The 24,310-nt window shown below is 44.4% G+C and overlaps 1 protein-coding gene across 5 annotated transcripts in view; it reads left to right on the top strand.

Annotated features, from left to right (window-relative positions):
- Positions 1–24,310, top strand: part of rgs12b (regulator of G protein signaling 12b) — a 413,483-nt gene that overhangs the window by 6,372 nt on the left and 382,801 nt on the right. The window lies entirely within an intron of this gene.

Genomic DNA, 24,310 nt, shown 5'->3' on the forward strand with positions numbered 1-24,310 from the left:
AAAAATCTGGTCTGGGGTAAAAATGCTTAAAAAATTAATAGTTCCAGGTTTTTAGTTGTGTTTCTAGGTTGTCGTGCAATAATATCAATTTTTTTTTAACCATTTTCCCACAGCGAGGATTTGGAAGAAGATGTTGGGTTTTAAAAGTAACGTGAATTTTTTGCAAGTTTAAAACAAAGACGATAGTCATTATACCAAATGGAAATTGTTTTCCAAAGGCACTAAACAATAAACAATTTGCTGGTGTGTCTGGCAAATCAGAAAACACCTTTTGCTCTTTGTGTTAAACAAGGATTTTCAGGAAAGAGTTTTCCATGAAGCAGAGGGTAAAAAGAAAGAAAGACAGACATCTAAAAGGTAATCTAGTTTTTGTAGCAGAGTGGATGATGAGGTAAAAAATCCCAGAAGAGTCAAGATTACGGGGAGCTAAAATTCTCCCCTTGACAGAAGGACAGAATGAAAAGGAGTTATTCTGCGAGAGGACCAGTAGGGCAGCATAGCATAATCATTATTTTTATATAATTGCATGGATAAGTTTTGTTGATTGAACTACATAGATCTGATCATAACTGTTGCTCTGTACACTCGCCTTGCTGTAGAATAAAACTGCTTAATGATTTTAACCAAGTCTCGCTATTGGAGAGATTGAAGAAATATACAAGCAAAAGACACGGATGTCCAGTTTAGGTCGCAAGGGGATCCGTTGTTAGACCTGCAGGTCACACTATCATACAAGTAATAATGGGGTGGTCTGACTCAACTCCCATAACAGTAAGATGCTGAGACTACTTATAGAAACATAGAAAATAGGTGCAGGAGTAGGCCATCCGGCCCTTCGAGCCTGCACCATCATTCAATAAGATTATAGCTGATCATTCCTTCAGTACCCGTTCCTGCTTTCTCTCCATACCCCTTGATCCCTTTAGCCGCAAGGGCCATATTTAAATCCCTCTTGAATATATCTAACGAACTGGCATCAACAACTCTCTGTGGTAGAGAATTCCACAGGTTCGCAACTCTCTGAGTGAAGAAGTTCCTCCTCATCTCAGTCCTAAATGGCTTACCCCTTATCCTAAGACTATGTCCCCTGGTTCTGGACTTCCCCAACATCGGGAACATTCTTCCTGATTCTAAACTGTCCAGTCCTGTCAGAATTTTATATGTTTCTATGAGATCCCCTCTCATCCTTCTAAACTCCAGTGAATACAGGCCCAGTCGATCCAGTTTCTCCTCATATGACAGTCCTGGCATCCCAGGAATCAGTCTGGTGAACCTCAGCTGCACTCCCTCAGATTAGGAGACCAAAACTCAACACAATATTCCAGGTGGGGCCTAACCAAGGCCCTGTACAATTGCAGTAAGACTTTCCTGCTCGTATACTCAAATCCCCTAGCTATGAAGGCCAACATACCATTTGCCGCCTTCACCGCCTGCTGTATCTGCATGCCAACCTTCAATGACTGATGAATCATGACACGCAGGTCTCGCTGCACCTCCCCTTTTCCTAATCTTCCACCATTCAGATAATATTCTGCCTTCGTGTTTTTTGCCCCCAAAGTGGATAACCTCACATTTATCCATATTATACTGCATCTGCCATGTATTTACCCACTCGCCTAACCTGTCCAAATCACCCTGCAGCCTCTTAGCGTCCTCCTCACAGCTCACACCGTCACCCAGTTTAGTGTCATCTGCAAATTTGGAGATATTACACTCAATTCCATCATCCAAATCATTGATGTATATTGTAAAGAGCTGGGGTCCCAGCACTGAGCCCTGCGGCACTCTACTAGTCACTGCCTGCCATTCTGAAAAGGACCTGTTAATCCCGACTCTCTGCTTCCTGTCTACCAACAAGTTCTCTATCCACGTCAGTACATTACCCCCAATACCATGTGCTTTGATTTTGCACACCAATCTCTTATGTGGGACTTTGTCAAAAGCCTTTTGAAAGCCCAAATACACCACATCCACTGGTTCTCCCCTGTCCACTCTACTGGTTACATCCTCAAATAATTCCAGAAGATTTGTCAAGCATGATTTCCCCTTCATAAATCCATGCTGACTTGGACCAATCATATCAGTGCTTTCCAAATGTGCTGCTATTTCATCCTTAATGATTGATTCCAACATTTTCCCCACTACTGATGTCAGGCTAACTGGTCTATAATTACCCGTTTTCTCTCTCCTTCCTTTTTTAAAAAGTGATGTTACATTAGCAGCCCTCCAGTCCATAGGAACTGATCCAGAGTCGATAGACTGTTGGAAAATTATCACCAATGCATCCACTATTTCTAGGGCCACTTCCTTAAGTACTCTGGGATGTAGACTATCCGGCCCTGGAGATTTATCGGCCTTCAATCCCGTCAATTTCCCTAACACAATTTCCCGCCTAATAAGGATATCCTTCAGTTCCTCCTTCTCACTAGACCTTCGGACCCCTAGTACATCAAGAAGGTTATTTGTGTCTTCCTTTGTGAAGACAGAACCAAAGTACTTGTTCAATTGGTCTGCCATTTCTTTGTTCCCCATTATAAATTCACCCGAATCTGACTGCAAAGGACCAACGTTTGTCTTCACCAATCTTTTTCTCTTCACATATCTATAGAAGCTTTTGCAGTCATTTTTTATGTTTCTGGCAAGCTTCCTCTCGTACTCTATTTTCTCCTTCTTAATTAAACCCTTTGTCCTCCTCTGCTGTATTCTAAATTTCTCCCAGTCCTCCGGCTTGCTACTTTTTCTGGCTAATTTGTATGCCTCTTCCTTGGATTTAACGCTATCCTTAATTTCCCATGTTAGCCATGGTTAAGCCACCTTCCCCGTTTTATTTTTACTCCAGACAGGGATGTACAAATGTTGAAGTTCATCCATGTGATCTTTAAAGGTTTGCCACTGCCTATCCACCGTCAACCCCTTAAGCATCATTTGCCAGTCTAATCGAGCCAATTCGCGCCTCATACCATCAAAGTTACCTTTCCTTAAGTTCAGGACCCTAGTTTCTGAATTAACTTTGTCACTCTCCATCTTAATAAAGAATTCTACCATATTATGGTCACTCTTCCCCAAGGGGCCTCGCACAGCAAGATTGCTAATTAGTCCCTTCTCATTACACATCACCTAGTCGAGGATGGCCAGCTCTCTGGTTGGTTCCTCGACATATTGGTCCAGAAAACCATCCCGAATACACTCCAGGAAATCCTCCTCCACCACATTGCTACCTGTTTGGTTCGCCCAATCAATATGTAGATTAAAGTCGCCCATGATTGCTGCTGTACCTTTATTGCACACATCCCTTATTTGTTGTTTGATGCTGTCCCCAACCTCACTGCTACTATTTGGTGGCTGTACACAACTCCCACTAGCATTTTCTGCCCTTTGGTATTCCGTAGCTCCACCCATACCGATTCCACATCATCCAAGCTAATGTCCTTCCTTAAAATTGCATTAATTTCCTCCTTAACCAGCAACGCCACCCCGCCTCCTTTTCCTTTCTGTCTATCCTTCCTAAATGCTGAATACCCCTGGATGTTGGGTTCCCAGCCTTGGTCACGCTGGAGCCATGTCTCCGTGATGCCAATCACATCATACCCGTTAACTGCTATCTGCGCAGTTAATTCGTCCACCTTATTACGAATATGGCAGCAACTGATTATAGAAGCCAAGAAGATGTCTATGGCAGAACTTCATTTTTAACTTTTGATAAGGGAAATATTTCATAAGAACATAAGCAATAGGAGCAGGATTAGGCCATTCAGCCCATCGAGCCTGCTCCGCCATTCAATAAGATGATGGCACATCTAATCAGGGACTCAGTTCCACTTCCCTGCCCGCTCCCCATAACCCTTTACTTCCTGATCGATCAAAAATCTGTCTACGCCTTAAATATAGTCAAAGACACAGCCTCCACAGCTCTCTAGGGCAGAGAATTCCATAGATTTACAACCCTCTGAGAGAAGAAATTCCTCCTCATCTCAATTTTAAATGGGCGGCCCCTTATTCTGAGACGATGTCCCCTAGTTTTAGTTACCCCTATGAGTGGAAATATCCTTTCTGCATCCACCTTGTCGAGCCCCCTCATTATCTTATATGTTTCGCTAAGATCACCTCTCATTCTTCTGAGCTCCAATATGTATAGTCTCAATCTATCTTCATAACTCAACCTCCTCATGTCCGGAATCAACCTAGTGAACCTTCTCTGAACAGCCTCCAATGCAAGTATATTCCTGAAATATGGAGACCAAAACTGTATGCAGTACTCGAGGTGAGGCCTCACCAATACCCTGTACAGTTGTAGCAGGACTTCTCTGCTTTTATACTCTATCCCCCTTACAATAAAGGCCAACATTCCATTTGCCATCCTGATTATTTGCTGTACCTGCATACTAACCTTTTGTGATTCATGCACAAGGACCCTCAGGTCCCTCTATACTGCAACACTTTGCAATTTTTCTCCTATTAAATTGTAATTTGGCAGTAAAAATAGAAAAGCAAAGTAGATAACCTCACATTTTTCCACATTATACTCCATCTGCCAGATTTTTGCCCACCCACTTAGCCTGTCTATATCCCTCTGAAGATTTTTTGTGTCCTCCTCAGTTTGCTTTCCCACCCATCTTCGTATCATCAGCAAACCTGGCTACATTACACTCGGTCCCTTCATCCAAATCATTAATATAGATTGTAAATAGTTGAGGACCCAGCACCAAACCCTGTGGCACCCCACTAGTCACTGCCAACCGACTTTCTATTTTCTGTTAGTTAGCCAATCCTCTATCCATGTTAATATATTACCCCCTACCCTGTGAACTTTTATCTTGTGCAGTAACCTTTTATGTAACACCTTATCGAAAGCCTTCTGGAAATCCAAATAAGCCACATTTACTGGTTCCTCTTTATCCACTCTGCTCGTTACATCCTCAAAGAACTCCCAACAAATTTGTCAATCATGATTTCACTTTCATAATCTTGATTGAATTATGCTTTTCCAAATGTTTCCTTAATAATAGACTTCAGCATTTTCCCAACAACAGATGTTGGGCTAACTGGTCTATAGTTTCCTGCTTTTTGTCTGCCTCCTTTTTTAAATAGGGGCGTTACATTTGTGGTTTTCCAATCCGCTGGGACTGCCCCAGAATCCAGGGAATTTTGGTAGATTACTACCAATGCATCCACTATCTCTACCAAAATTCCCTGGATTCTGGGGCGGTCCCAGCAGATTGGAAAACTCGGTCCTTTCATCCAAGTCATTAATATAGATTGTAAATAGTTAAGACCCTAGGATGTAAGCCATCAGGTCCAGGGGACTTGCCCGCCTTTAGTTCCATTTATTTTACCGAGTACTTCGTCATTACTGATAGTGATTATATTAAGTTCCTCCCTCCCTATAGCCCCTTGATTATCCACTATTGGGATGTTTTTAATGCCTTCTACCATGAAGACCGATACAAAATATTTGTTCAATGTCTCTGCCATTTCCCTGTTCTCCATTATTAATTCCCCAGTCTCATCCTCTAGGGGACCAACATTTACTTCAGCCACTCTTTTCCTTTTTATGTACCTGTAGAAACTCTTACTATCTGTTTTTATATTTCGTGCTAGTTTACTCTCAATCTATTTTCCCCCTCATTTTTTTAGTCGTTCTTTGCTGGCTTTTAAAAATTTCCCAATCCTCTGGCCTTCCACCAGTCTTGGCCACATTGTATGCCCTTGTTTTCAATTTGATACCCTCCCTTATTTCCTTAGTTAGCCACGGATGGTTATCCCTTCCCTTACAGACTTTTCTTCTCATTGGGATATATTTATGTTGCGAGTTATGGAATATCTCCTTAAATGTCTGCCACTGCTCATCAACCATCCCATACTTTAATCTATTTTCCCGGTCCACTTTAGCTAACTCTGCCCTCATACCTTTGTAGTCTCCTTTATTTAAGCTTAGGTCCCTGGTCTGAGAACCAACTTTCTCACCCTCCCAACTGAATTTGAAATTCAACCATGTTATTGCTAGAGGATCCTTTATACAGTACCAGATCTAAGATAGCCTGCTCCCTGGTTAGTTCTGCAACATACTATTACATAAGAATATAAGAAATAGGAGCAGGAGTCGGCCATACGGCCCCTCGAACCTGCTCCGCCATTTTATATGATCATGGCTGATCCGATCATGGACTCGGGTCCACTTCCCTGCCTGGTCTCCATAACCCCTTATTCCCTTATCGTTTAAGAAACTGTCGGTTTCTGTCTTAAATTTATTCAATATCCCAGCTTCCACAGCTCTCTGAGGCAGCGAATTCCACAGATCCACAACTCTCTGAGAGAAGAAATTTCTCCTCATCTCAGTTTTAAATGGGCGGCCCCTTCTTGTAAGATTATGCCCTCTCGTCCTAGTCTTCCCTATCAATGGAAATATCCTCTCTGCATCCACCTTGTCAAGCCCCCTCACAATCTTATACGTTTCGATAAGATCACCTCTCATTCTTCTGAATTCCAATGAGTAGAGGCCCAACCTACTCAACCTTTCCGCACAAGTCACCCCCCTCATCTCCGGAATGAACCTTGTGAATCTTCTCTGAACCGCCTCCAAAGCAAGTATATCCCTTCGTAAATATGAAAACCAAAACTGCACGCAGTATTCCAGGTGTGGCCTCACCAATACCCTGTACAACTATAGCAAGACTTCTCTGCTTTTATACTCCATCCCCCTGGCAATAAAGGCCAAGCTTCCATTGGCCTTCCTGATCACTTGCTGTACCTGCATACTAACCTTTTGTGTTCCATGCACAAGTACCCCCAGGTTCTGCTGCACTGCAGCACTTTGCAATCTTTCTCCATTTAAATAATAACTTTCTCTTTGATTTTTTTTCTGCTAAAGTGCATGACCTCACACTTTCCAACATTATACTCCATCTGCCAAATTTTTGCCCACTGACTTAGCTTGTCTATGTCCTTTTGCAGATTTTTTGTGTCCTCCTCACACATTGCTTTTCCTCCCATCTTTGTATCGTTAGCGAACTTGGCTACGTTACACTCCGTCCCTTCCTCAAAGTCGTTAATATAGATTGTAAATAGTTGGGGTCCCAGCACTGATCCTTGCGGCACCCCACTGGTTACTGATTGCCAACCTGAGAATGAACCATTTATCCCTACTCTCTGTTTTCTGTTCGTTAGCCAATCCTCTATCCCTGCTAATATATTACCCCCAACCCCATGAACTTTTATCTTGTGCAGTAACCTTTTATGTGGCACCTTGTCAAATGTCTTCTGGAAGTTCAAATATACCACATCCATTGGTTCCTCTTGATTCACCCTGTTCGTTACAGCCTCAAAGTATTCTCGCAAATTTGTCAAACATGACTTTCTCCTTCATAAATCCATGCTGACTCTGCCTGACCGAATTTTGCTTTTCCAAATATCCTGCTACTGCTTCTTTAATAATGGAGTCCAACATCTTCCCAGTCACAGATGTTAGGCTAACTGGTCTATAGTTTCCTACTTTTTGTCTGCCTCCTTTTTTAAATATAGGCATTACATTTGCAGTTTTCCAATCTGCTGGGACCTCCCCAGAATTCAGGGAATTTTGGTAAACTGCAACCAATGCATCCACTATCCTTGCCGCTACTTCTCTTAAGTCCCGAGGATGGAAGCCATCAGGTCCAGGGGATTTATCCGCCTTTAGTCCTATCATCATACTGAGTACCATCTCCTTAGTGATTGTGATTGTGTTAAGTTCCTTCCCCCCATAGCCCCTTGACTATCCACTGTTGGAATATTGTTAGTGTCCTCTATCGTAAAGATTGATACAAAATATTTGTTCAAGGAAACTATCCCGGATACACTCTATGGGCCCAAGTTTCCACACGATAAAAAACGGGCGCCCCTCCGAGCTGGGCGCCCGTTTTTTGCACCTAAAACAGCGCCGGAAAAAAAAACTCGCGATTCTGGAGAGCCCTGCAGCTCCTTGTCTGTTTGGCGCGGCGCCCAGGGGGGCGGAGCCTACACTCACGCCGATTTTGTAAGTGGGAGGGGGCGGGTACTATTTAAATTAATTTTTTTCCTGCCAGCAACCCTGCGCGTGCGCGTTGGAGCGCAGTGTGAAGGAAAACATTGGCACTCGGCCATTTTTGTTGTTCTTTGTAGCTGTTTAATTTTTGAACATTTTTTAATAAAAGCACATTGCCATCAGCACTGAGGCTTCCTGCAGCCTTCTCACTGTCTCCTTCCCACCCGCCGTCTGGAACGGCTCCCCCTCCCCCCCCCCCCCCCCGCGCGTTCGGTCGATCGGGCCCGTACTCCCGCCGTCTGGAACGTCTCTCTCTCTCTCTTTCCCCCTCCCCCATCCCCCGCTGCGTTCGGGCGGGCAGGCCCGCACTCCCTCCCTCCCGCCGTCTGGACCGTCTTCCTCCTCCTCCGCCCCGCTGCGTTCGGGCGGGTGGCCCCGCACTCCCCTCCCTCCCGCCGTCGGGAACATCTTCCTCCCCCCCCCCCCGCTGCGTTCGGGTGGGTGGGCGGGCCCGCACTCCCTCCCTCCCGCCGTCAGGAACGGCTTCCTCCTCCCCCCCCCCCCCCGGCCGTCGGGAACGAACGAACGAACGAACTTGTGAGGCTGGCTGAAGCACTTTCACACAGGTAGGAAGATTTTTTATTTAATCTTCTTTGCTTATAAATGTTTATTCAGGTTGGATTTATTTGTATAATATTTGTAGAAGTATAAATAAGGATTTATTGTAGAATTTAATGACTCCCCCTCCCCCCCCCCCCCCACCTCGTTCTGGACGCCTAATTTGTAACTGCGCCTGATTTTTTTAATGTGTAGAACAGGTTTTTTCAGTTGTACAAAAATCTTCACTTGCTTCATTCTAAGTTAGTTTGGAGTACGTTTTCACTGGAAACTTTGAAATCAGGCGTCAGTGGCCGGACATGCCCCCTTTTGAAGAAAAAATTCTGTTCTAAAGTAGAACTGTTCTACCTGACTAGAACTGCAGAAAAAAAAATGTGGAGAATTGCGATTTGTAAGATAGTCCGTTCTCCACCAGTTGCTCCTAAAAATCAGGCGCAAATCATGTGGAAACTTGGGCCCTATGAACTCTTCCTCAAGGCTAATATATTTCATATTTAAACTGTGAAGAACACCGTCCGTACAATAATTGTAGATAATTATTATTGTGTTCCTAACACAGATGAGGCTGCACACAGGGAGGTTAAAGTAACAGTGACCTCAGTCTTTAATAAGACACTCCAGAGTGAGGAACAGGCCTTTGGGGATGGCTTATATACAGTGCTCCCAAGGGATGAGCACCCAGGTGGCGGAACATGGGAGCGCATCCTTTACAGATACACAACATCACTTCCCCACCCTCCACCCCCCACCCCCCAAAGTCAAAGTGAAAACTATTTACAAGTTGAGGCGGTCGGGAGCCTTTCTTTCCCTGGTGGACCGCCTCGGTACAAATGTCTGTTCTGGTGTGTTGGCTGTGCCCTTGCTGGGCTGGCGTGTTGTTGGTCCTGCAGGGCTGCTGAGTGAGCCTGGCCTTGCTGGGCTGTTGGGCGTGATGGGTTCGATTTCCTGGTCCGGCATGGTGGTGTTGATCCTTTGGGTATGTGTTGTGGGCTCGAAAAAGGTGGTGTCTGCTGTGGGTTGTTCAGGGCAGTCTGTGAACTCGTTTGGTCCAGGTGCTTTCTGCAAATTTGTCTATTGTCTAGTTTGACTACAAACACCCTATTCCCTTCTTTAGCTATCACCGTGCCCACGATCCACTTGGGACCATGTCCATATTTTAGCACATACACAGGGTCATTCAGATCAATTTCCGGTGACACAGTGGCGCGACCATCGTTTACATTTTGTTGCTGCCTCCTGCTCTCTACCTGATCATGCAGGTTGGGGTGAACCAGCGAGAGTTTGGTTTTAAGTGTCCTTTTCATGAGTAGCTCAGCCGGGGGCACCCCTGTGAGCGAGTGGGGTCTTGTGCGGTACCTGAGCAGTATTCGGGACAGGCGGGTTTGGAGTGAGTCTTCTGTGACTCGTTTAAGGCTCTGTTTGATTGTTGTACTGCCCGCTCTGCCTGCCCATTGGAGGCTGGTTTAAACGGGACCGAGGTGACATGTTTGATCCCATTGCGGGTCATGAATTCTTTAAATTCGGCACTGGTGAAACATGGCCCGTTGTCACTGACCAGTATGTCAGGCAGGCCGTGGGTGGCAAACATGGCCCTCAGGCTTTCAATGGTGGCGGTGCTTCCCGACATTATTTCACATTCAATCCATTTTGAAAAAGCATCCACCACCACATTTTACCAAGAAACGGGCCCGCACAGTCGACATGGATCCTCGCCCATGGTCTGGAGGGCCAGGACCACAAACTTAGTGGTGCCTCTCTGGGCGCGTCGCACAACTGAGCACATACGCTGTATTGCCGTACACAGGATTCTAAGTCAGAGTCGATACCGGGCCACCACACGTGGGATCTGGCTATTGCTTTCATCATTACTGTACCTGGGTGTGTGCTGTGGAGATCTGAGATGAACATCTCCCTGCCCTTTTTTGGTAGCACTACGCGGTTACCCAACAACTGGCACTCTGCCTGAATGGACAGCTCGTCCTTTCGCCTTTTGGCCCTTGCATTTCAACGGGGATGCTGGCCCAGCTCCCATGCAGTACACGGGTTTTCACTAGGGACAGCACAGGATCTTGGCTGGTCCAAGTCCTAATCTGGCAGGCCGTGACAGGTGATTTATAATTTTTAAATGCTTCCATGACCATCAACAAGTCTGCGGGCTGCGCCATTTCCACCCCCGTGGTGGGCAATGGTAGCCGACTGAGAGCATCTGCACCGTTCTCGGTGCCTGGCCTGTGGCTGATGGTATAGTTATACGCTGATAGCGCGAGTGCCCACCTTTGTATGTGGGCTGAGGCATTAGTATTTATTCCCTTGTTTTCAGCGAACAGGGATGTGAGGGGCTTGTGATAGGTTTCCAGCTCAAATTTGAGGCCAAACTGGTACTGATACATTTTCTTTACCCCGAACACACACGCTAATGCCTCTTTCTCAATCATGCTGTAGGCCCTCTCGGCCTTAGAGAAGCTCCTGGAAGCATAGGCGACAGGTTGCAACTTCCCCGCAACGTTAGCTTGTTGTAATACACACCCGACTCCGTACAACGACACGTCACATGTTAGCACAAGTCTTTTACACGGGTTATACAATACAAGCAGCTTGTTGGAGCATAAAATGTTTCTGGCTTTCTGAAAAGCAATTACTTGTTTTTTTTCCCCATACCCAGTTCTCACCTTTGCGCAATAACACATGTAGAGGCTCTAAAAGGGTGCTTAACCCCGGTAGGAAGTTACCAAAATAGTTGAGGAGTCCCAGGACGACCACAGCTCCGTGACGTTCTGTGGCGTGGGCGCATTCCTGATAGCCTCTGTCTTGGCGTCTGTGGGCCCAATGCCGCCCGCCTCAATCTTTCTCCCCAAAACTCCACTTCTGTTGCCATGAAGACGCATTTCGATCTCTTCATCCGTAGCCCTACGCTATCCAGTCGCTGGAGGACCTCCTGCAGGTTTTGTAGGTGCTCGGCGGTGTCCCGACCCGTGACCAGTATGTCGTCCTGAATGACCACCGTGTGAGGTACCAACTTGAGTAGGCTCTCCATGTTTCTCTGGAAGATCGCTGCAGCTGACCGAATTCCAAACGGGCATCTGTTATAGATGAACAGTCCCTTGTGCTTGTTGATGCAGGTGCGGCCCTTCGTAGACTCCTCCAGCTCCTGCGTCATGTAGGCCGAAGTCGGGTCGAGCTTGGTGAACGTCTTGCCTCCTGCCAGCTTCGCAAATAGGTCGTCTGCCTTAGGGAGCGGGTCCTTAGCGAGAAACGATTAATAGTTACTTTATAATCTCCGCAAATCCTGACTGCCATCACTTTTGAGTACTGGAACAATCAGGCTGGCCCACTTGCTGAATTCCACTGGGGAGATGATGCCCTCGCGTTGCAACCTGTCCAGCTCGATTTCCACTCTCCCTCATCATGAGGTACCGCTCGCGCCTTGTGGTGAATGGGTCGTGCCTCTGGGACCAAGTGGATCCGCACCTTCGCCCCGGAAAAGTTTCCAATGCCTGGCTCAAAAAGGGAAGAAATTTGTTAAGAACCTGGGTACATGAGGCCTTGTGATAGCGCTCGGATGTCATCCCAGTTACAGCAGATTTTGCCCAGCCAGCTCTTTCCGACATAGGCTTCCCAGTCCTTACCCTCCGAGAACTTCTCCAGGATGTCCACAGTTTGCTGCATCTTTGCGTTGGATTAGCATTCCCGTCGCCAGTTATTGTGTTCCTAACACAGATGAGGCTGCACACAGGGAGGTTAAAGTAACAGTGACCTCAATCTTTAATAAGATACTCCAGAGTGAGGAACAGGCCTTAGGGGCCGGCTTATATACAGTGCTCCCAAGGGATGATGGGATCCCTTGGGACTTCAGGGGATGAGCTCCCTGGTGGCGGAACATGGGAGTGCATCCTTTACAGATACACAACAATTACAACTATAGATTTTTTTTTCCTTTCAAATATGATTTCTGTCTGGAGAAGTTTGAGCAAATAACACCAGGCTCAAGTACTGGTTTTGGGAACAATTTAAATGAAGTATTGCGCACGAGGTGAATCACAGAGTGTTGAAGTATATAACATCTCATCCTTTTTTTGGCCAAACCGAGGCCGCGCCTACTCTTTCAGGAGGACGTAAAAGATCCCACTACACTATTTCGAAGAAGAGCAGGGGAGTTCTCCCTGGTGTTTTGGCCAATATTTATCCCTTAAGCTTGGTATGTGCAAATTGGCTGCCTGGTTTCCAACATTTCAAAAGTGCTTCTCTCGATGTAAAATGCTATGGGACTAAGCTAGTCATGAAAAGTGCTGTATAAGTGTCTTTCTTTCATGTCTGTATTGATCTTTTTATTTACTTGAGACACCTAGTTACCTCCTGCGTCTTCCCCATAGAGCCTTTAATATTCCTCTTTCCCAAGCAATTTTCTAACAACCCTTTCAACGCTGGGTGTGAGAGGATTCCACATTCTAACCACAGTATTGTGTGTTTAAAAAAAATCTAGCTTTTCCTTTAATTATTTTGGGTCTTATTGCTGTCATAAACCTCCATAAGCATGGAGGCCTCTGTCAGATCACCCTTTAATTTCTGTGCATAGTGTGGGGAATAAAATAACACTAACTTCTGAAGTCTCTCTTCATAATTGTAAACGCTGTCAGCACTTAAGGTGATGCAACCACTTGAACTGGATACTGTCAAGTTCATAATCCCAATGAATCAGGTCGTGCAGCTTCTTTAATATTCATTTGGACATGCTCTACAATAAAGCTTCTGTTTTGGGTATGTATGTTTGGAGTAGAAGAAATGAGAACTAATTTGGGAAAGCATGATCGGGGAACAGGGTTTAAAACTTTTAATACACTATCTAATCTAATGAGTATTGAAATCAAACTAAAGCAGGATAAATAGCATTATAACAGTCCTAGTTTAATCATGGCTGAGGCCTTGACAGCTGTTCTCCTTGAAAAACCGATGATAAATGGGTCAGCATTTTGTGGGTATCTTAATATAAATGTTTAATCATTATTTAATAACATGTAGTACTTGTTGAGGGAACAGAATGTTTTTTCATCTGAAGTTGTGTTTATCATACAAAAGTTTTGCTCACAGTTCAATTATGCATAATTATTCATTGTTTTGCACTTTTTAAGACCCTTTGAAAACTTGATCTTCATTTTCATGGTGTTGGCCACTCTGCAGTTTAGAGCATATTTTTGTATTTGGGAGAATTTTTCTCATCAGAAAACGTGCCATTAACCAGGCAAGTTTGTGCTGGTTCTGGTTGAGTTGGTTTTTGAAGTTTACTATGTGGTGAATTAGGACAAAAGCATGTCTTAGGGTTTCAGATGAGCCTAAATTATTCATCTATTGTGCCTAATTAACCAGGTCTGTGGACTCCCACTGCACAGATGGATACTGTGCATCTGTGATTAATGCAAGTCTTTATGATAACTGAAATTTAATTGCATTGGATGAATAATAAAAATAAAATGTTAAATGTCCAAGGATACTAATTTTAGGAACAGTCAAAATGAAACTTGGATAAATGTTATGACCAATATAACTGAGTAGCAACTATAAGAATTGGTTGCAGTGGGAGACTTTGTGATCTCATTAGCTTAGCGTCAGAATATAGCTTATAATTAGTTCATCACTTTTAGAAACTAGGAGTAGTCAGATTTTATTGGTTATGTTTGTGAAAAATATGTTCCACTTGAACAATTTCCGATTTTTTTAACAAGATACAAGAGAAGCAAGGCCTTTAATAATTTACTGCCTGTGTCACAAAGGAGGTGTTTTATTTTAAGGAAAGAAATCCATCCATCTCTATTTAAAGGATCTTCACCACCTAGTACGTATTCCTTCTTACACTGATCTTAATAAAATCCTGCTTAGTAGAAAAAGAAATGCAAAGAACTACAGAAAACAAACTCGGGATGCAACTTTGGACATGTCAAACATGTTGGTTTCTTTCAGTGACTTTTTTCTGTCCTCGTTCATCTATTTAAATTAATATTTCTTGTCATAGAAAGTCTGTAAAATAATGCATAAATGTTGAAAGTAATTACATTTTCTACTTAACTGTAGAGTCTTTATGAAAATGGTGCTGACTTCCATGCAGTGGAGAAGATTTTATAAATTAAAGAATAGCATCTTCATTACATAAATGTAATTACATAGAATCTTAAGCAAAAGTACCAAGTCTAGTTATGTTGACATACATAATCTTAATAGTAAAATGTGGAAGAAATGTGTGTGTTCTGGCTAGTTGAAGCAAATAATTGCACTGTTAGTAAACTTAAGTCACAGTATTGGGGTCAGTAGTTAATTCTGTGATTTGAGTAGAGTTGTCCTGTTTACATTAATAGAGAGTTCTACAAGCTTAATATTGTTTTCATTCGCTTATGGGGATGTGTGCGTGCAGACTAACGAACATTTGGAGTATTTTTTAATAAAACTATTCGGTAGTAAAGTAGGTAAAGAGACCGTACGAAAATATACTGTTTGCCAATTTTCTTCCTGAAGGCATGCTGGGGTATAGCTTTAGATTTTTGAAGCACTAAATTTATCATCATTTACAAAAAATTAGGTCAGATGTCTTCAATAATAAGCAGAATTTTGCTCAAACAATGTTTGTTCACAGCTGCTTTAACAATCAAGTTACAATTGCTGCAAATATTCAACTATTTATAATGAGTTTTTACAAGTGTGTAAGCAGCAAGTGTAACCAAAATTTTTAAGATACTTGTCTTTAAATGCATGTTTGTGTTAATTTTGCTGCGATATAAATTTTCATGTCGATATATTAATAAAACTTGATGAGAAATGTATCTGTACACAAAACTTAACATTTACCAGTTCCATGGTCACTTGGTTCCTCTTGTCAATCCATAAACTTTCCACAACACTGAGTATAATTTCAGCAAACACATTGTTGACTGGTATGACAGTTTTCAGAAACTTTCGCTTGAGATCTCGTGGATTTCATCTAATTTTATCTAACCTTTCTTGACAACACAATACTCCTGTAATTGGTAAAAGGATTAGAGCGGAGCTGAGGAGAACATTTTTCACCAAGGGGCTGGTGGAGGTCTGGAACTCACTGAAAGGGTGGTAGAGACAGAAACCCTCATCGCATTTAAAAAGTACTTGGATATGCACTTGAAGTGCATATGGACCAAGAACTGGAAAGTGGGATTAGGCTGGATAGCTCTTTTTTGGCAGGCACAGACATGATGGGCCAAATGGCCTCCTTCCATGCTGTAAATTTCTATGATTCCTCATGGAGTGCTTCTCATTATATTTTACATGTAAAATCTGCAGTATCACAAGGATCATTAAGAGTGGAATGCTTATCCCAATTAAGCATAGCAAACTGCTGCACAGGAGATATGTTTGAACCAATAAACCAAACATTTGTCAAACACAGAAAATGTTTCTTCAATTTGTTTTCTCTTTTATTAAAAAAACCAAAGTCTTTGCGAATCTAAAGAATTGTCCCTCTCTGTGGATCTTACAAACATACAAAAAAGAAAGACAGGAAAGGACTAAGTGGTCTATCAAGCCTGCTCTACAACATGATGGCTGGAGCATCATGACTAAACACTTCTATACTCCATCACCTACCTTCAGTGCAATCTCCTTAGAAAGGCAAAAAAGAGAAAAAAAGCCTTGGGCAAATATAGGAAAAGATGATCAAACAATTTCCAAGAGACCAACAACTTGCATGAATGTAGTGTCTTTAACGGAGTAAAACTCCCTAAGGCGCAGAAGAGTTATTAAACAAAATTTGACACTGAGCCACATAACAAAATATTGGGGCAGATGACCAAAAGCTTGGTCAAAGAAAGGGAGGGTTTTAAGGAGTGTCTTAAAGGAGGAAATAGAGGTGGACAGCAATGTTTCTGCTAAGCTGTGCATGGCCGCACAGTCATCTGTACGGCCCCGTGCAGGCCACTCACCGGCTTTTACATTGTAACTACCACGCTTACGCAGAAATTTAAAGTGACAGCATATTAAAAGACACAGGCCACGCAGAACAAAGCACAGCTTACAGAGAACATTGGTAGAGAGGCAGGGAGATTTAGGGAGGGAATTCCAGATTTTAGGACCTCGGGAGCTGAAGGCATTGCTGCCAATGAATGAGCGATTAAAACTGGGGATGCGCATGATGACTGGGAGGGACATTCCCCAATACCCACCTACCTTCTATATGCACTAATGTTGGCCACACTGAAGATCTCATCCAGTGCCCTTTTGAATGTTTGCAGCAAATCCACACACTCTGCATTTGCCACTACCTCCTAGTTTTATGCTTAGATAACTTATACACACGGCCCCAGTCCTCCTTAATATATCGAACTAGAATATCCTATTCACATGGGCCAAGTCTTATCCTTTCATTCTTTTAAATCAAATTGCCTCGAAGACTACGCTTTTCTAGGTTAAAAAGTACCATTTATCTAAACCTATTGTGATAACTGAGGTCCTTTTAAACTAGGCATCAATAATAGAGGTCCTCCTCTGAACCTTTTCTCAGACCTCTCTTTCCCCCACCATGTGAGGATACCAAAACGACACAATATTCCAGATGAGGCCTGGCCAAGGCCTTGAACACAGAAAATTTAGTACCTATTTGTATTTAATTGTCCTGCAAATATATTTATTTGTATTTAATTGTTCTGCAATTATATTCTTAACACTCCATTTGCTTTCTCAATAACCTTGCAGCACTGGTTATTCACTTCAATAACTCGTACAATAGCACCGGGTCCTTTTCCTACTCCACAGTCTTTGAGGATGAAACCCTAAATCATATACACATGCCTTGGTGTTGCTCCAAGCAAATGCATAACACTACATTTATCTGGATTGAAAGACATCTACCAGCTATGGGCCTCTCTCTTTGTAATACAGTCCTGCTAAGGAGAGCTAATTTTCAGTGCTCAGTCCATGTTCTTGGTCTTTAATGAACTTCCAAATTAGAAAACTTACAACAACTGCAAGAAGTAGCATTGCATTGCAGACCAACACTACAGCAGCCTATCAATGGCTGTGATATGTTAGAGTCGTTTCCTTGGGGGAGAGGGGAGGATGTTGCTCAGAAGATTGACATACATAACAACTACAAAATCAAAGCATGCTTCTACTTGTTTCATGCTTAGCTGAAGATGAAAATTAAAAAGCCTTGATTAGAATGCTTGCCAGGTTAAAGAAAATACTTTGCAGCATTGTGTATAACATGACCAAATCAGTTCTCCTGCACCAAGTTCTAGTTCTTTCTGTGCAAGTATAAAGGCAAAATTGTGTTTTGTGATATTTATTGTCTAGTCTAGGATTTTGTTCACAACCCTCAAAACCGTAGAAAAGTATCAGCTTGCAAATTGTGAACATTTTTAGTTTCCATTTTTGGAATAATTTAGATAATGGTTTATCTGGATCTAAGGCTTTCACAATAGCTTCAATAAATATGAACATCAGCATATTTACTACAACCGACTCTGCCTTGGTCCCCCCCCCACAACCTATCTTCTTTGGCAGCTTTGAGTCGCAGGCTGCCTTTTCTGCCAGTTTCATTCTGTGATCTTGGCTCGGGTTACAGTTGGTGTTTAACTCATGGTAAAAGTATGGGACTTCTGAATCCGTAACATGACTCTCTTCTGCTGTATCCTTCATGCTAAAAAAAAAAAAGTTCTCGATTGCTCTTAGAGGGCTTCTTATTATGGACCCTCCTTGCTTGTCAATGGCAGCCTGATATTTCAATCTCAGTACTCATACTTTGTGTGAATGATGCCATCATCATAGGCGGTCCCTCGAACGAGGATGAATTGCTTCCACATAAGTTCACAGATGTTTCAATGAAGGACCCGATGTTCTAGTCTTGAACTCCAATTGAGGGGGTGGAAAATGCCTGTGTGTGGATTTTTTTAACGTGTGGTGACCGTTGCACATCAGCCACCACACGGGCTTGACAGAGCTAGGTCTTTATCCAGTGGCAAGGGTTAACCAGGACGACTGGAGACCTGCTCTATTGCATGGATGTAGTGCGCACACATATCGCAGTGTGGGCAGGCCCGTGCTGCCCCTGGGCCCCGTAACCTCATTCGCCGCACCTCCTTGAGGTGCGCATCACCTGTGCCATGACAGGAGCTGACGACTGCTGGACGGACCACCACCTAATCCGATCCATCATTGACATCAACATAGCCCCAAAGTGAAGGGGGCAGCAGAAGCAGTGTCGCAAAAAAATCAATGCCGGGGCACTTAAAGACCCAGCTAAGAGAGCCCTTTACAGTCAGCGCCTCACAGCTAACCTGGTGTGCCTTTTTGACCCCGAGATGTCCACAGTGCTTAGTCTGCCTTCCAGGCCTCCATAATCAGTGTCTGCAAGGAGACGCTCGGTCAATCAACCAGGAAACACCAGGATTGGTTTGATGAGAATGATCAGGAGATTCAAGAACTAATAGATTGCAAGCATATGGCATTTCTGAGCCTTAAACAGCAACCTAATTCGGGAGCAGCAAAGCAGCATTACAGATGGCTAAAGGCTGAGGTCCAACAAAAAACCCGGGACCTAAAGAACAGGTGTTGGATGGAGAAAGCACAGGAGATACAGCAGCTGGCCGACAGCCATGATGTGCGAGGATTCTTCACCGCAGTCAAAGCCACATACAGACTAAACTCCCAAGGCCCCACCCCACTCCTGGCCAAGAATGGGGAAACACTCATCAAGGACACCGAGGCAGTCAGGGCCCACTGGTAGGAACACTTCGAAGATCTCCTCAATTCAGATTCTACCTTTGACTCGAGTGTTCTCGATTCCATTCCGCAGCATGCTACCCGCCACCACCTTAGTGAGACCCCAACACTGCACGAGGTAGAAAAGGCCACAAGACAGCTAAAAAACAACAGATGGAATCCCTGCTGAGGCACTGAAGTATGGTGGAGAAGCACTACTGGCATGAATACACGACCTCATCTCTCTTATCTGGAGGGAGGAGAGATGCCAGGAGATCTCAGAGATGCAGTGATCGTAACCATCTTTAAAAAAGGGGACAAGTCCGACTGCAGCAACTACAGAGGAATCTCCCTGCTATCAACCACTGGGAAAGTCATCGCTAGAGTCCTCAACCGTCTTCTCCCCGTGGCCGAGGAGCTCCTCCCAGAGTTGCAGTGTGGATTTCGTCTCCTCCGGGGAACAACGGACATGATTTTTGCAGCGCGACAGCTGCAGGAAAAATGCAGGGAACAGCGCCAGCCCTTGTACATGGCCGCCTTCGACCTTACAAAGGCCTTTGACACTGGCAACCGTGAGGGTCTATGGAGCATTCTCCTTCGCTTCGGTTGCCCCCAAAACTACGTCACCATCCTCCGCCTGCTCCACGACGACATGCAAGTCGTGATCCTTACCAACGGATCCATCACAGACCCAATTCACGTCCGGACCGGGGTCAGGCAGGGCTGCGTCATTGCTCCAACCCTCTTCTCAATCTTCCTCGCTGCCATGCTCCACCTCACAGTTGATAAGCATCACCGTTGGAATGGTACTAAACTACAGAACCAGTGGGAAATTGTTCAACCTTCGCCGTCTCCAAGACCACTCCAACCTCTGTCGTCGAGCTACAGTACGCGAACGACGCCTACGTCAGTGCACACTCCAGGACATAGTCGACATACTTACCGAGGCGTATGAAAGCATGGGCTTTACATAGAAACAGAAAATAGGTGCAGGAGTAGGCCATTCGGCCCTTCGAGCCTGCACCGCCATTCAATGAGTTCATGGCTGAACATGCAACTTCATAACCCCATTCCTGCTTTTTCGCCATACCCCTTGATCCCCCTAGTAGTAAGGACTACATCTAACTCCTTTTTGAATATATTTAGTGATTTGGCCTCAACAACTTCCTGTGGTAGAGAATTCCACAGACTCACCACTCTCAGGGTGAAGAGGTTTCTCCTCATCTCGGTCCCAAATGGCTTACCCCTTATCCTTAGACTGTGACCCCTGGTTCTGGACTTCCCCAACATTGGGAACATTCTTCCTGCATCTAACCTGTCTAAACCCGTCAGAATTTTAAACATTTCTATGAGATCCCCTCTCATTTTTCTGAACTCTAGTGAATACAAGCCCAGTTGATCCAGTCTTTCTTGATATGTCAGTCCCGCCATCTCGGGAATCAGTCTGGTGAACTTTCGCTGCACTCCCTCAATAGCAAGAATGTCCTTCCTCAAGTTAGGAGACCAAAACTGTACACAATACTCCAGGTGTGGACTCACCAAGGCCCTGTACAACTGTAGTAACACCTCCTTGCCCCTGTACTCAAATCCCCTCGCTGTGAAGGCCAACATGCCATTTGCTTTCTTAACTGCCTGTTGTACCTGCATGCCAACCTTCAATGACTGATGTACCATGACACCCAGGTCTCATTGCACCTCCCCTTTTCCAAATCCTTCTCCATTCAGATAATAGTCTGTGTCTCTGTTTTTACCACCAAAGTGGTTAACCTCGCATTTATCCACATTATACTTCATCTGCCATGCATTTGCCCACTCACCTAACCTATCCAAGTCGCTCTGCAGCCTCATAGCATCTTCCTCGTAGCTCACACTGCCACCCAACTTCGTGTCATCCACAAATTTGGAGATACTACATTTAATCCCCTCGTCTAAATCATTAATGTACAATGTAAACAGCTGGGGCCTCAGCACAGAACCTTGTGGTACCCCACTAGTCACTGCCTACCATTCTGAAAAGTACCCATTTACTCCTACTCTTTGCTTCCTGTCTGCCAACCAGTTCTCGATCCACGTCAGCACACTACCCTCAATCCCATGTGCTTTAACTTTGCACATTAATCTCTTGTGTGGGACCTTGTCGAAAGCCTTCTGAAAGTCCAAATACACCACATCAACTGGTTCTCCCTTGTCCACTCTACTGGAAACATCCTCAAAAAATTCCAGAAGACTTGTCAAGCATGATTTCCCTTTCACAAATCCATGCTGACTTGGACCTATCAGGTTACCTCTTTCCAAATGCGCTGCTATGACATCCTTAATAATTGATTCCATCATTTTACCCACTACCGATGTCAGGCTGACCTGTTTTCTCTCTCCCTCCTTTTTTAAAAAGTGGGGTTACATTGGCACTCCATAGGAACTGATCCACAGTCTATGGAATGTTGGAAAATGACTGTCAATGCATCCGCTATTTCCAAGGCCACCTCCTTAAGTACTCTGGGATGCAGTCCATCAGGCCCTGGGGATTTATCGGCCTTCAATCCCATCAATTTCCCCAACACAGTTTCCCGACATAAGGATTTCCCTCAGTTCCTCCTCCTTACTAGACACTCTGACCCCTTTTATATCTGGAAGGTTGTTTGTGTCCTCCTTAGTGAATACCGAACCAAAGTACTTGTTCAGTTGATCTGCCATTTCTTTGTTCCTCGTTATGACTTCCCCTGATTCTGACTGCAGGGGACCTACGTTTGTCTTTACTAACCTTTTTCTCTTTACATATCTTTGGAAGCTTTTGCAGTCCGTCTTAATGTTCCCTGCAAGCTTCTTCTTATAGTCTATTTTCCCTGCCCTAATCAAACCCTTTAGCCACGGTTGAGCCATCTTCCCTTTTTTATTTTACGCTAAACATTAGTAGGACAAAGGTCCTCCACCAGCCTGTCCTTGCCGCACAGCACTGCGCCCCCAGACATCAAGATCCACGGTGTGGACCACTTCCTCTATCACGGGAGCCTCCTATCAACAAGAGCAGGCATTGATGACAAGATCCAACACCGCCTCCAGTACGCCAGTGTAGCCTTCGGCCGCCTGAGGAAAAGAGTGTTTGAAGACGAGGCCCTCAAAACTGTCACCAAGCTCATGGTCTACAGGGCCGTGGTAATACCTGCCCTCCTGTATGGCTCAGAGACGTGGAACATATACAGTAGACACCTCAAGTCGCTGGAGAAATACCACCAGCGATGCCTCCGCAAGATCCTACAAATCCCCTGGGAGGACAGACGCACAAACATTAGCGTCCTTGTCCAGGCCAACATCCCCAGCATTGAAGCACAGACCACACTTGATCAGCTACGCTGGGCAGGCCACATAGTTCGCATGCCAGACACGAGACTCCCAAAGCAAGCGCTCAACTCTGAACTCGCCCACAGCAAACGAGCCAAAGGCAGGCAGAGGAAATGTTACAAGGACAACCTCAAAGCCTCCTTGATAAAGTGCGACATCCCCACTGACAACTGGGAGTCCCTGGCCATAGACCGCCCTAAGTGGAGGAAGTGCATTCGGGAGGGCACTGAGCTCCTCGAGTATCGTTGCCGAGAGCATGCAGAAATCAAGCGCAGCCAGCGGAAGGAGTATGCAGCAAATCAGGCTCCTTGCCCACCCTTTCCCTCAACGACTATCTGTCCCACCTGTGACGGAGACTGTGGTTGTCGTATTGGACTGTACAGCCACCTAAGAACTCATGCTAAGAGTGGAAGCAAGTCTTCCTCGATTCCGAGGGACTACCTATGATGGATGATGAGGCGGTGAATGATTCACAATGCAGATGATTCCCATTGTTCAGGCATTTCAGCTGCAGCTTTCTGACACACCATCCCACGAATAGCACTTAGGACACAGATTTTAGTTCAAAGCTTATGAAAATCACCTTTTTGCCTTAAGCATGGGTTGGGAGACAGTCTGAACTAGAGCAGTCTCATTATCAGAGCTTTGTATTGGAAGTGGAAAGTTGAAGAAGCATTTTTCTGGGCTGTTTGTTTCACCTAAAGTAAGTTTCAAGAGATAAATTGATTGTGTTATATATTAAATAAAAAGAATAATATTTGTTGCAATGTCGTTTTTGATTAAGTGCACCAACTCCTGTTGCGCAGCTTGAATTCACAATCTTCTGTTTTCAAGGTGGGGGTGCTACCAAGGTGTAATAAAATAAAATATATGGAGGAAAAATAACTAGTAATGTTTCACAAGGATCTGTTCTGAGATTCCTTCTGTTAATATTCATGAATGATCTGGCAGAGTATCTAGTTAGTGTTAATAAATTTGACACACAGCTATTTTGGAAGGTAAGGGGTTGAAAGAATATCATCAGAGAGATTTAATCATAACTTTTTAAAAAGGCCATTAAGTTTGGGCCATCCTCACTAAGATTTAACAAGTACTTCCTTTAAAGAGGGCAACACCATTAATATTAAAATAACTCACGCAGATGCATCTTCCGCCCTTCAAAATGAAGTTCGGGACCTGGAATGTCAGGACCCTCATGAACAACCCCAACAGCGACAGACTGGAATGCCGCACAGCTATCGTTGCCCGGGAGCTCAGATCCTTCGACGTTGACATCGCCGCCCTAAGTGAGCGGACAGGGGAAAGCCAGCTCAAAGAACAAGGTGGTGGTTACATCTTCTGAAAAAGCAAACCAGAAGAAGAACACTGCCTCAATGAAGTTGGCTTCACCATCAGGATTGAGCGGGATAAGCGAACGTCTCACGACTCTGACTTATCCTAGCCCGGAACCAGTGCACTACAGTCATCAGGGCGTATGCCCCAACACTCGACGCAGTAGATGAGACCAAGGAGGAATTCTACTCCAGCCTTGAACATTCCCTCTCCTGAGTCCCTTCGAACGACAAGCTGATCAGGCTCCTTGGTGACTTCAACGCCACAGTCGGTAAGGAAACAGACCTGGGGAGGCGTGATCGGCAGAGAGTG

Source organism: Pristiophorus japonicus, chromosome 1 (genome assembly GCF_044704955.1).
Source record: "Pristiophorus japonicus isolate sPriJap1 chromosome 1, sPriJap1.hap1, whole genome shotgun sequence".
Lineage (NCBI taxonomy): Eukaryota > Metazoa > Chordata > Chondrichthyes > Pristiophoridae > Pristiophorus > Pristiophorus japonicus.